Source organism: Lycium ferocissimum, chromosome 10 (genome assembly GCF_029784015.1).
Source record: "Lycium ferocissimum isolate CSIRO_LF1 chromosome 10, AGI_CSIRO_Lferr_CH_V1, whole genome shotgun sequence".
Classification (NCBI taxonomy): Eukaryota; Viridiplantae; Streptophyta; class Magnoliopsida; order Solanales; family Solanaceae; genus Lycium; species Lycium ferocissimum.
Genome location: NC_081351.1, coordinates 6,671,930 through 6,683,037, shown reverse-complemented (window position 1 = coordinate 6,683,037; position 11,108 = coordinate 6,671,930).

Sequence of the window (11,108 nt, the reverse complement as noted above, 5' to 3'; positions counted from 1 at the left end):
TGTGATGGGACAACAGATCCTCAAGAACATGTGACATCATACATATATGCGGTGAAGGGCGACGACATGCAGCCGGACAAGATCGAATCGATCTTGTTAGGGAAACGACATGTAGTCGGACGAGATCGAATCGGTCTTGTTATAATAATTCGGTGAAACATTGTCCAAAGGGGAAATGACATGGTATTCTTTATTACCCAAACATTCTATTAAATCTTTTGAAATTCTTGCAGATGCCTTTGTTAAGGCTCATGCTGGAGCAAAGAAGGTATAGTCTAGGAAAGCGGACATCTCCAAAATAACTCAGGGTGACACGGAGTTGTTATGGGAGTTAGCGATCCGGTTCCAAAAGGAGCGTATATTGAAATATTCAGTACCAGATAAGTGGGCAGCAGAGGCTTTCACTAAAGGTTTGAACTTAAAGAGCTCAAGTGCTTCCTTGAAATTAATGGAGAATATGTTAGAATTTCTGGCGACAACATGGGCGGATGTTCATAATAGATATGAATCAAAGATTCTTGTGCAAGATGAGAAATTGGGACTCTCGACGAGGTTGATGAGTCGCAATTGGTTCCAAGATAAGCCAAAAAGAAGCACGGATTCTGAGTTAAGATATTTGAGTGTCATGACCCAAACCGAAGGGCCATGACGGGCACACGGGCCCTACCTGCCGAGCACCGCTAGTCATGCTTTCATATCATAATCATGAACAAGGGTAGACCACGAGGGTCATCAGATGGAAACCTGTTAGATCATAAGAGAACCATACTAAAAAGGAGCGAGCCCAAAAGGACATACGTATGTAACCGTACTGGGCCAAAACGCATACGAGCGAATAAGGCCATCATGGACACCTATATAACAATATATAGGCTGAGAGGGTCATACAATGTCTAACCGTACTACAACTGTCTACAAGCCTCTATTTGAATACATGACATAACAAGGTCGGGACAAGGCCCCTCCATACCTATATGTACAACAAAAATATATAACGTACCAAAACACGACAGCAACTCTGAGATAAGTGGAGTGCTCCAGTATTAGCTGGACGGCAACATATTCAGGCGGATTGTTAACCCATCTCCCTAAACCTGCGGGCATGAAACGCAGCGGCCCCCAGGCAAAAGGGGTGTCAGTATGAATAAAGTACTGAGTATGTAAGGCATGAAAGTAACAAAAAAATCATGAAAGTACATAGGATTACAAGGAATGCAACCTATACAATCTGAAATGTCTCTGAGGGCCAATGATATGTATGTATTTCTCCCATATTCTTAATGTCATTTATAACATAATTATACACGTAACATGTCAAGAATCACGATTCAAGTGAAGCTACTACTCAAAAATGTTATTATTCTCATATTTGTAGCCCATCTTCTACTTCCTTTCATAATCCAAGTCTTTCAACCTACCAATATTCTAAATAACATAAAATGATCATAAAACTCACCTTTGATCGTGTAGGAATGGATTTTGGATAGAAAAGCTTCACTTGAAGAAAATCCTAGTTCCTCTTGCAAAGAAATTCTTGACTTCTAGCAACCCCTAAGAGCTTCCTTGCACTTGGTTTACTTGAATTAATGATGTTGATCTTTGATTTCCCTTGGATTCTTGAAAATGAAATGGGTGGAATGTTCTAGAGACTTGTAGAGAAATGGAGAAGTGCGAAAATGAAAATAATGAAGTGGTAACATCTTTTTATACTTGAAAAATGCTCAGCCCGTCGGGATTTATACGGACCCTTATACGATCCGTATAACATTATACAGTCCGTATAAGTGTCTGTATTTCACCATCAGGGAAAACATTTCTTCTGTTGGGTTATACGAACCCTTATATGGACCGTATAAGTGGTCATATAACTCCACTTTTCTGGAATTATTTCCGTCGTTTCGTTTGATCTCCAATCCTTATAAAACCTTCTTAACACTTGTTTAACACTTCATTGACAATCTATGGAGCATTATAACTTTTCCTCAAGACATCATTAGATCAACGTTAGCTCAGTACTTGCAAAACTTTTTTGAAACACAATGTATACTTCACCTTTCTTAATGAACTTTCTTCTCTTGCTTCAAACGTCTTTGGAATCTTAATTAGAACCGTTTAGTACTACTTCTTACTTGTAGAAACATCATATTCTTCTCACCCTGCGTTAATCTATCTGACATGCGACGACATGAAATTTTTTGAGGTGTAACATTCCTCCCCCTTTTAAAAACATTCGTCCTCGAATGTTAAGTTCTCGGGAATTCTACAAAAATTTTGCCAAAGTTTTCCCTGTAATATGGCGCTACCATCCTATCACAACAGCCCACAATAACAACGCCTCACAGGGCTACAACACAATAGCAATAAATTATGGCCACACACGACCAAAAGCATTGAAAAGAAAGCATTTCATACCTCATAATGCCGATGTCTCATCTTGAATCTCTTTCGGGGGTGGAAACAATTGCGGGTACTTGGACTTCATGTTTTCTTCCGCTTCCCAAGTCATTTTCTCTCGATTATTGTTTCTCCATAAGACCTTGACTGAAGCTACTTCTTTGTTTCTAAGTCTCCGTACTCGCCTATCTATTATGGAAACAGGTACCTCTTCACAAGCCAACTTTTCTGTAACTTGAACATCCGATACAGGCACGATCCTAGTAGGATCTCTGACGCACTTACGGAGCTATCACACCTCGCATTTTCGCACGTTAAAGTCGCATCATGAGTTAGTCGACGCAAGTTCAAAAAGAAATTATCTTGAAGTTAAAAGGAATTGAGCTTATTAATATAAATGGTTACAAGAGTCTATGAATAATATTAGTAAGTGACGGAAGATTTGGAGAGTGAATGAATCAAAGAAGCATGAGTTTCGTCAAAAGTCGGCAAGTTGGGAATATGATAACTTGTACTATTGGGTGAGATTAGGAGTGCTCCACATGATAAGCAAGTAATGATATGAAGCATTTGAATTGTATAATGGTCTCTTGTTAAGTTTGGAAGTCAAACGAATTGTAATACGAAAGTCGACAAAGGGCTTCGCAAGTTAAGTTTGTAAATTTCACTGAAATTTGGGTCAGATGTCTCGGAGCTTTTCTCTCAATCTACTTGGATTTACGGGGTGATCCACCTATAAAATAGAAGGCCTACGGGTCTAGTTTCCAGTGCATTTTACCTTTCATCTATACAACATTGGAGTAGAGAGAAATTCACATTTCCGTCTAGGGACGCAAACTGCCGCGGGAACAGTGTGCTGCTTTAAATTGCCCAAGTATATATAGGCCCCTTACACGGATTTTTCTTCCATTTTCTCACCATACCCAACCTAGAAAACCCTCAAACCCTATCCAATTAATCCTCCATCAATCTCAATCCATACCAAGAGCAAATATATCAACTTTAACATGAAGAACAACATGCCAACTTCGAAATTGTGATTTCTTCACTATTTCACCTTTCGGAGGAAAACCTTGCTTTGAAGTAACTTAGAGTTTGAAGTGATTTTCATGGACTAAGGTATATTTTAACTTCCTTTTGATCTCTTTGAACTTCTACAAGTAATTTATCATAGAAATTGGTGAAAACCCCATAGAACAAGCTCTTCTATATTCTTATGAAACTTTCATGAACTTAGCTTATTTGTTGGGATATTTTATATGGTTTTGTTGTGTTTTTTTTTTTGGAGATATGGTGATATGGATGGGATCATATTGAAGAGGAGAAGTAGAATTTGGTAGCGTTTTACGGGAAAATTTTGCTACAAAAAGGGCCTATAAATTCATGCCCATGAGTTGCTTGATTAAATGTCTAAATGAAGATTTCTATAAGCTATGACCTTGGTTTTGATCTTGAATAGTCTGTATTATGTAGAAAATCATTCGTAAGGCATTCGAGGACTCGGGAAACATATATAACTCCATCGACGAGGTATGTAGGGCTTTCTCTTCTCTTTTGTGGCATGACTAGAACTCGACGAACATTTCACTGATACATTCATTCCGTGAAAACATAAGTCGATCATATTCTTTTAGTTGAGCAGCCCTCTACTTCATACATGACTTATATTAAAGTGTTGTCCATATTTCCATGTTTCTTTGGTTATTGATTGAAACATTTTCGTAAAAATTTAGTCGGGCGTATTCCGAAATGGTTAAGCTTTCCTCTTCTCCGAAACGGCTCATATTAAAGTGTATTCCCGCATCCTTATCTTTCTTGTCCATCACTTAAAGATGACGGACCTTCCATAGATATAAGTTTCCACTAAACATGAGATGAATACGCTTCCTTGTAATGGACTAATCTTTATTTCATCTATGATTGCATCAAACGCCTTTCATGCTTACATATCTCTTTTGGCCACGGAATTGGAATGTTCCGCTAAACTTGGATTGATCATATACCATCCGAATGAGTTGAACTCCATTTCATGTGCAACTCATACCAAGTATCTTACATGTTCTCCATGTGGTTGTCTCTTGAATTGAAAGGTAAAGAACGTAGCGAAAATAACGATAGTGTCACGACCCAGCCCCGTGGGCCGCGACTGGCGCCCTATTTGGACACCCAAACGGACTCTCATATCAAATCATCATAATTTACTTTAGCTCAGATATCATATTCATTAATTTAAGCAGACGTAAAAATAAATACCAACATAAGCGGTCGCGAATATATAATGCCATATCAAAGTCAGAAGAGCGGCGGAACATACATCGCCGAACACATATATACACATATGCAGACATATGGGCCGCTATGGCCCCCAGACCAAACGGAACCGCATAAAGATACAAATCACAACAAAACAAACATTCATAGGACCCTCGACCCACATAGATGACTACAGGCCTCTACAAACTCCGAACAGAAACATATGACGGGACAGGGCCCCGTCGTACCCAGAAAGTCCAAATGTACAAAAGCATATACATGGCAAAAGCATATATACCAACAAACAGGCTCCCGGATCAAAAGGAGCAATCCAAGATAGCAGAGTGTGTAGCCTACACTGGCGGGTCGCCTGGACGTATATCAGTACCTGCGGGCATGAAACGCAGCCCCCGAAGAAAGGGGGTCAGTACGAAAGAAGTACTGAGTATATAAAGCATAGAGTACAGAAATCCAAACCGCAGGTGAAATATGAGTACAAGGAGAAAATACCAAATCAAGTATCAAACCTGTGCTAAAACATATGTAAATAATACAAATCAAAATCATGCATAACGCTCAGGAACGTGGCTACCACCCGACGCTGGTGCCACAACACAACATACTCCGGAAGGTTTCAAATCTCCGTACATACCCCAAACATATCATATCACACATATCATATCGCGACATATCACGTCCGCGGAACAAATCATATCATCAGCCATATCACAGCATAACTCCATATACGGTAACCGGCCCTATGGCGAGGTCTCGGAAACCGAAACACAACATACTGCCGAATTTATCATAAGGCGCACGATTACGAAGCCGGCCCGGGTACCGGCGAACGAAATCATAATCATTGGCACGAGCAGAGTAGTGCAGAAACCGTATGCATATTAAAAGTAAATTCCAGAACTCGACACATAATTTCACATACATATACATTGGTATCAGATAGCTCAAAATAAGTACCGAGTCAATCGGAATTAGTATACAAAAGTCGCGGATTTTTAAGTTACCAATTTTTCGAAAAATACATCGTAGGTCATTCTCGGAAAATTTAGTATCATACACAGTGAAGAACGTTCAAATAACATTATAGGACATTTCAAACGGACCTTAGAGTCATGGGCAAACGTTTCCTTTTCATATCATACGAAAATAAGACAAACAAACCAAATAAGGGAATTCTCGGGACTTGCGGGCCCACCTCAGGTCAAGTTGAGGCGGCAGACCTAAATTACAAACATTAGGCTCCATAAAGTCACCTATGCGAGTTTCAGAGCAATTTGGACACATTAGCAAAGGTTATGGAGGCTTGAGCATTCTTTTAACTAAATATAAAGATTATAGTTCAATTGCGCTGAATGAATAGTATGCAAAATCAAACTCGGATTTCAAGAGCGTAATTATTCCCGAGGTTCCGATCTTCACCTAGTATGACTAGGACATGCCAAAAGAAGGAAAGGTAGGCTTTACATACCTTACGCGCGTCTTACGCTCGCTTAAACTCAATTCCGTTTCGCTCTAACCTACAAATGGTCATATTTACCAATTGTGATTTATAGATTCTAAGAATTCAACTTAAGGTCATGTTGGTCTACCGAAATTTCGGCAGCACTTCCCCTATACATATGACATCCCCGAGAATCATCTCGGCTTAAAATATCAACCACAACAGCCCAACAACATCAACAATCATCATAAGCTACATTATGGCACAAATAGTCTCCTTTCTACATAGTTCAATAATTTCCATCCAAACTTCACATTATCAAACTAATATCAACATTTTCCATATTCATTAACTAATTCAATATTATTCAAATACATTCCAATAACGTTCCAAACAATATTCACAAATTCAAGCATTCCCGCTAAATTTCCATATCTTATCCAAAGCTTCTACAAATGCAACAACGCTTCCAAATCACATTGTTTTCCTTCTAAGCTCATTAACAACAACCATAATTCACATTTAGGACTTCAATTCCATACTTATATAAAAATCATATAAATTCACATAATTTCTCATAATTACCTACAAGCAATTCCAATGCCAATTCAAGTCATTAAACCTTTATTTGCATTACTAAGGTCACAACAACACAACTAACAAACTAATTGAACTTGAATTCATCCTCCCTCCACACCACCATGGCTCACGGGCAAACATGTTAATTACACACACACACGCCATGCACACACACACCACACTTCCATAATTCTCATCCACTTCTAATCATTATAACATGCAAACTTATTCCATAACACAAGAAATGGAATTCTTACCTTTTTCTTCAATTTCAACTTTGCCGCAAACGTCGCTTTTTCGCTAAACCAATTATATCACGTCGGAGAGCGTCCTAAACTTGACAAGAATTCAACAAGAATAAGATTTTTAGATTGAAGTTGAATACTATAAATTTTTATTTTCTCCCTCTTCTTGCACGGCCGAATGGCCTTTTTATTTTTTGCTCTCAATTATTTGGTCTTTTTTTTTTTCTTGAAGCTTCTAAGGGTGGGCATGTATATATATATGCATGCTAGCTTAATTAATTGTCACATGCTTGGCATGTGACTTGGGCTTGGGCCTTTATGTTGGCCGGCCACCCCATCTCTTGGGCCTCAATTTTCTTTTGTATTAATCGAGCCCCATTCGTTAGAAACCTCGTTTTGTAATTTCAGAAACTAATTTCTCGAAATTCCGACTTTTCCCTTGGCCTTCCTCCATATTTCCACACCAATATTTTTCATAAACAACATGGACATGGTAACTAGAATCAAAATATTGACTTATGTCATACAAGTCACAATCATTTCAAAATTTTCGAATAGGCGAAAACACGGGATATAACAGATAGTCGGAGGCTAACGACGATAGGTCACTCCGACTCTTTTTATTATATCTCTTCTGAGGTCAGTCTTGCATTGCACTTATATATATATGTATTTATTTTCATTACCGAGCCGCGCTATAGTCGGCCGGGTAGGCACTTATATGTGCACCTTGACATGTTTCTTTCTTTACCGAGCCGTGTTGTAGGCGGTCGAGTAGGCACATAGCTGTGGACTTGGATGTATTTCTTTCTTTACCGAGCCGTGTTGTAGGTGGCTGGGTAGGCAAGTAGCTGTGCATTGCCACTGATCGCCTTGAGCAGAGATGATGGGCTCACCCCACAGAGGGATTTATTATTGTTATATGATATGATATATGCCTCCACGTTGAGGAATGATTTTATGGGCACGCATTTACATTTATGTCATGATTATGGTTGCCCCAAGTGGCCTCGTTCGCAGTTTCAAAGTTGTCTTTACATCTTTTCCCAAGTTATCTGTATCTCTTATGCTTATGTTATGTTTATGCTTACTGCCTTACATACTTGGTACATCTTTCATACTGACGCATTTTATGGGCTGTGATCATGCCCATAGGTACGGTAGATGGATTGTTGTACGTTTCTCAGTAGGATACCAAAGTTCAGCAGGGATGTTCACACTCCATTCTCCGGAGTTATTGGTCAGAGTCATTAAATAGGATGCATGTATATATATATATATATATATATATATATAGAGAGAGAGAGAGAGAGAGAGAGAGAAAGAGAGAGAGTATGGCTATGGGTACGTCAGGGCCACTGTCCCGACCAGTTGATACATAATAGTGCTCTTAGAGGCTTACAGACTATCAGTCAGTGTACAGGTATTGTGTTTGGCCTTGCCGGCCTTCTGACTAGTTGTCTTTCTTGGTTGTGGCCTTGTTGGCCCTTGTAATGCATTTTTATGCATTATTGGGCCTTTTTTACTTGCAAGTTGTCATGATATACTTCTTACTATTGTTCGACGGCGCCGTCGGCCTATGATTCACGTTATAGAGTTTAGATATCACAGTTGGTTCGCTCGGCCCTTCGGGTGTCGAGTGCCGGCCACACCCCAAGGTTGGGGTGTGATAGGAGCATTGATATGTGAAAAACTGGATGGACTGATTGAAGTTCTGGAGGTAAGTCTAGTTCATAAGCTATATGACCCACCTTGCGGACAATCTTATAAGGTCCAATGTATCGAGGACTTAACTTTCCCTTCTTACCAAATCTCATCACGCCTTTCATCGGTGATACCTTTAAGAATACCCAATCGTCAACTTGAAATTCTAAGTTTCGCCGACGGTTGTCCGCATAAGATTTCTGGCTACTTTGGGCTGTCAACAATTGATCTCGGATAACCTTAATCTTTTTCATTGCTTGTTGAATCAATTCTGGACCTATTAATTGTGTCTCCCCGACTTCAAACCATCCAATTGGCGATCTGCACTTCCTTCCATACAAACTTCATATGGAGCCATCTGGATGCTTGAGTGATAACTGTTGTTGTAGGCAAATTCAATAAGAGGTAAGTGGTCATCCCAACTACCACTGAAATCTAGCACACATGCCCGTAACATATCCTGCCCGTAACATATCCTCCAAGGTCTGAATAGTGCGTTCGGCTTGCCCATCGATTTGTGGATGAAACGCTATACTAAGCTTTACCTGAGTACCCAAACCTTCTTGGAAGGACTTCCAGAATTTAGATGTAAATTTTGCTCCTCTATCTGTGATAATAGATGTCGGGACACTATGAAGTCGCACTATCTCCTTAAGATATAACCTTGTATAATCTCTCGCTAAATATGTGGTTCGATTGGAAGAAAATGAGGCTGATTTCGTAGATGCTGTCCACGATCACCATGTCGAGTCATACTTGCATCGGGAATGAGGCAACCCTATAATGAAATCCATGTTAATCACTTCCCATTTCCAAGTTGGGATTTCGGTTACTTGGTAATCCTCACAGCTTTTGATGCTCGATTTTCACTTGTTGCCGATTTGGACATTGAGCTACAAATTCTACTATGTCTTTCTTCATTCCATCCCACCAATACATTAGCTTAAGATCATGATACATCTTTGTCTCTCCTGGTGAATAGAATACCAAGAATAATGAGCTTCTTCTAGAATATGATGACGTAGCCCCGCAACATTTGGAACACATGCTTTGTCTCGGTATTTAACAACCCCGTCCGTAGAAACTTCAAATGGCGACTTCTCTTTCTCATGAAATATATCTCTATAGTGGCTCGGCCCCAGGGATCTTCATATTGGCGCGCTCTCTCACCTCCATATCTAAGGATGAAACAGTTGGGTTGTGAATACAACTCTTGTATGGACCGAATCAATTAGATGAACTCCGAGATTGGCTAGTTGGTGCAGCTCACGGATTAATTCTTTCTTCTCCAGAGGAAGCTCACATAGACTACCCATTGATTTCGGCTAAGTGCGTGACTACTACATCGCTTTCTGGGGTGGTATAAAATACTCACATCATAGTCTTTTCGCAGTTCCAACCATAAATGCTACTGCTAAAGATTCAACTCCGTCCGTTTAAAAATATATTGGAGACTTTCGTGATCTGTATAGATATCAACGTAGACGCCGTATAAATAATGTCTCCACATCTTTAGTGCATGAATAACTTGTGACCAATTCAAGGTCATAAGTTGAGTAATTCTTCTCATGTTTCAATCGCAGCTTGAAGCATAGGCAATGACTTTTACCGTGCCGCATCAACACATAGCCTAACCCAACACCGGAGGTATCCAATACACAACATAACCATCTCAGTTCTTCTCGGGAGTGTCAGAACTGGTGCTGAAGTTAATCTATCCTTCAATTCCTTGAAACTGCGTTCACAAGTATCAGTCCATTAAAACACGATTTCTGAGTTAGCTTTGTCAATGGTATTGAAATAGAGGAAAATTCCTCCACAAATCTTCTATAGTAACACCCGATCCCCATAAACTACGGACTTCTGTAGGCGTTGTAGGCCTTGGCCAAGTCTTCACAACCTCAATCTTTTGAGCATCTATTCGAATGCCATGAGCTGAGATAACGTAGCCTAGGAAAGTCACAGAATTTAGCCAAAACTCACATTTTGAAAATTTTGCATAGAATTCACGAGTTCGAAGAATTCCAAGGGACAATACGGCTAGGCAATGGTTTTGTGTGCTTCGTTTCGACCGAGAATATACTAAGATATCATCGATAAACACGATCACAAATAGATCTGGAAATGGGCTGAATACATTATTCATCAAATTCATGAACACCACCGGAGCATTAGTTAACCCAAATGACATCACCCAGAATTCGTAATGGCCATATCTCATTCTGAAAGCCGTTTTAGGAATATCTTCTCTCTAACTCTCACTTGCCGATACCCGATCTTAGATCGATTTTTGAAAATCATTTGGCACCTTTATAATTGATCAAACAAATCATCGATTCTTGAAAACGGATATTTATTCTTTATCGTCACTTTATTTGGTGCCTATAATCAATGCATCCGTGGGAACCATATTTCTTTCTCACAAATGGGGGTCCCCCCCCGGGTGAAGGGCCCAATGAAACCCCTTTTCAAAA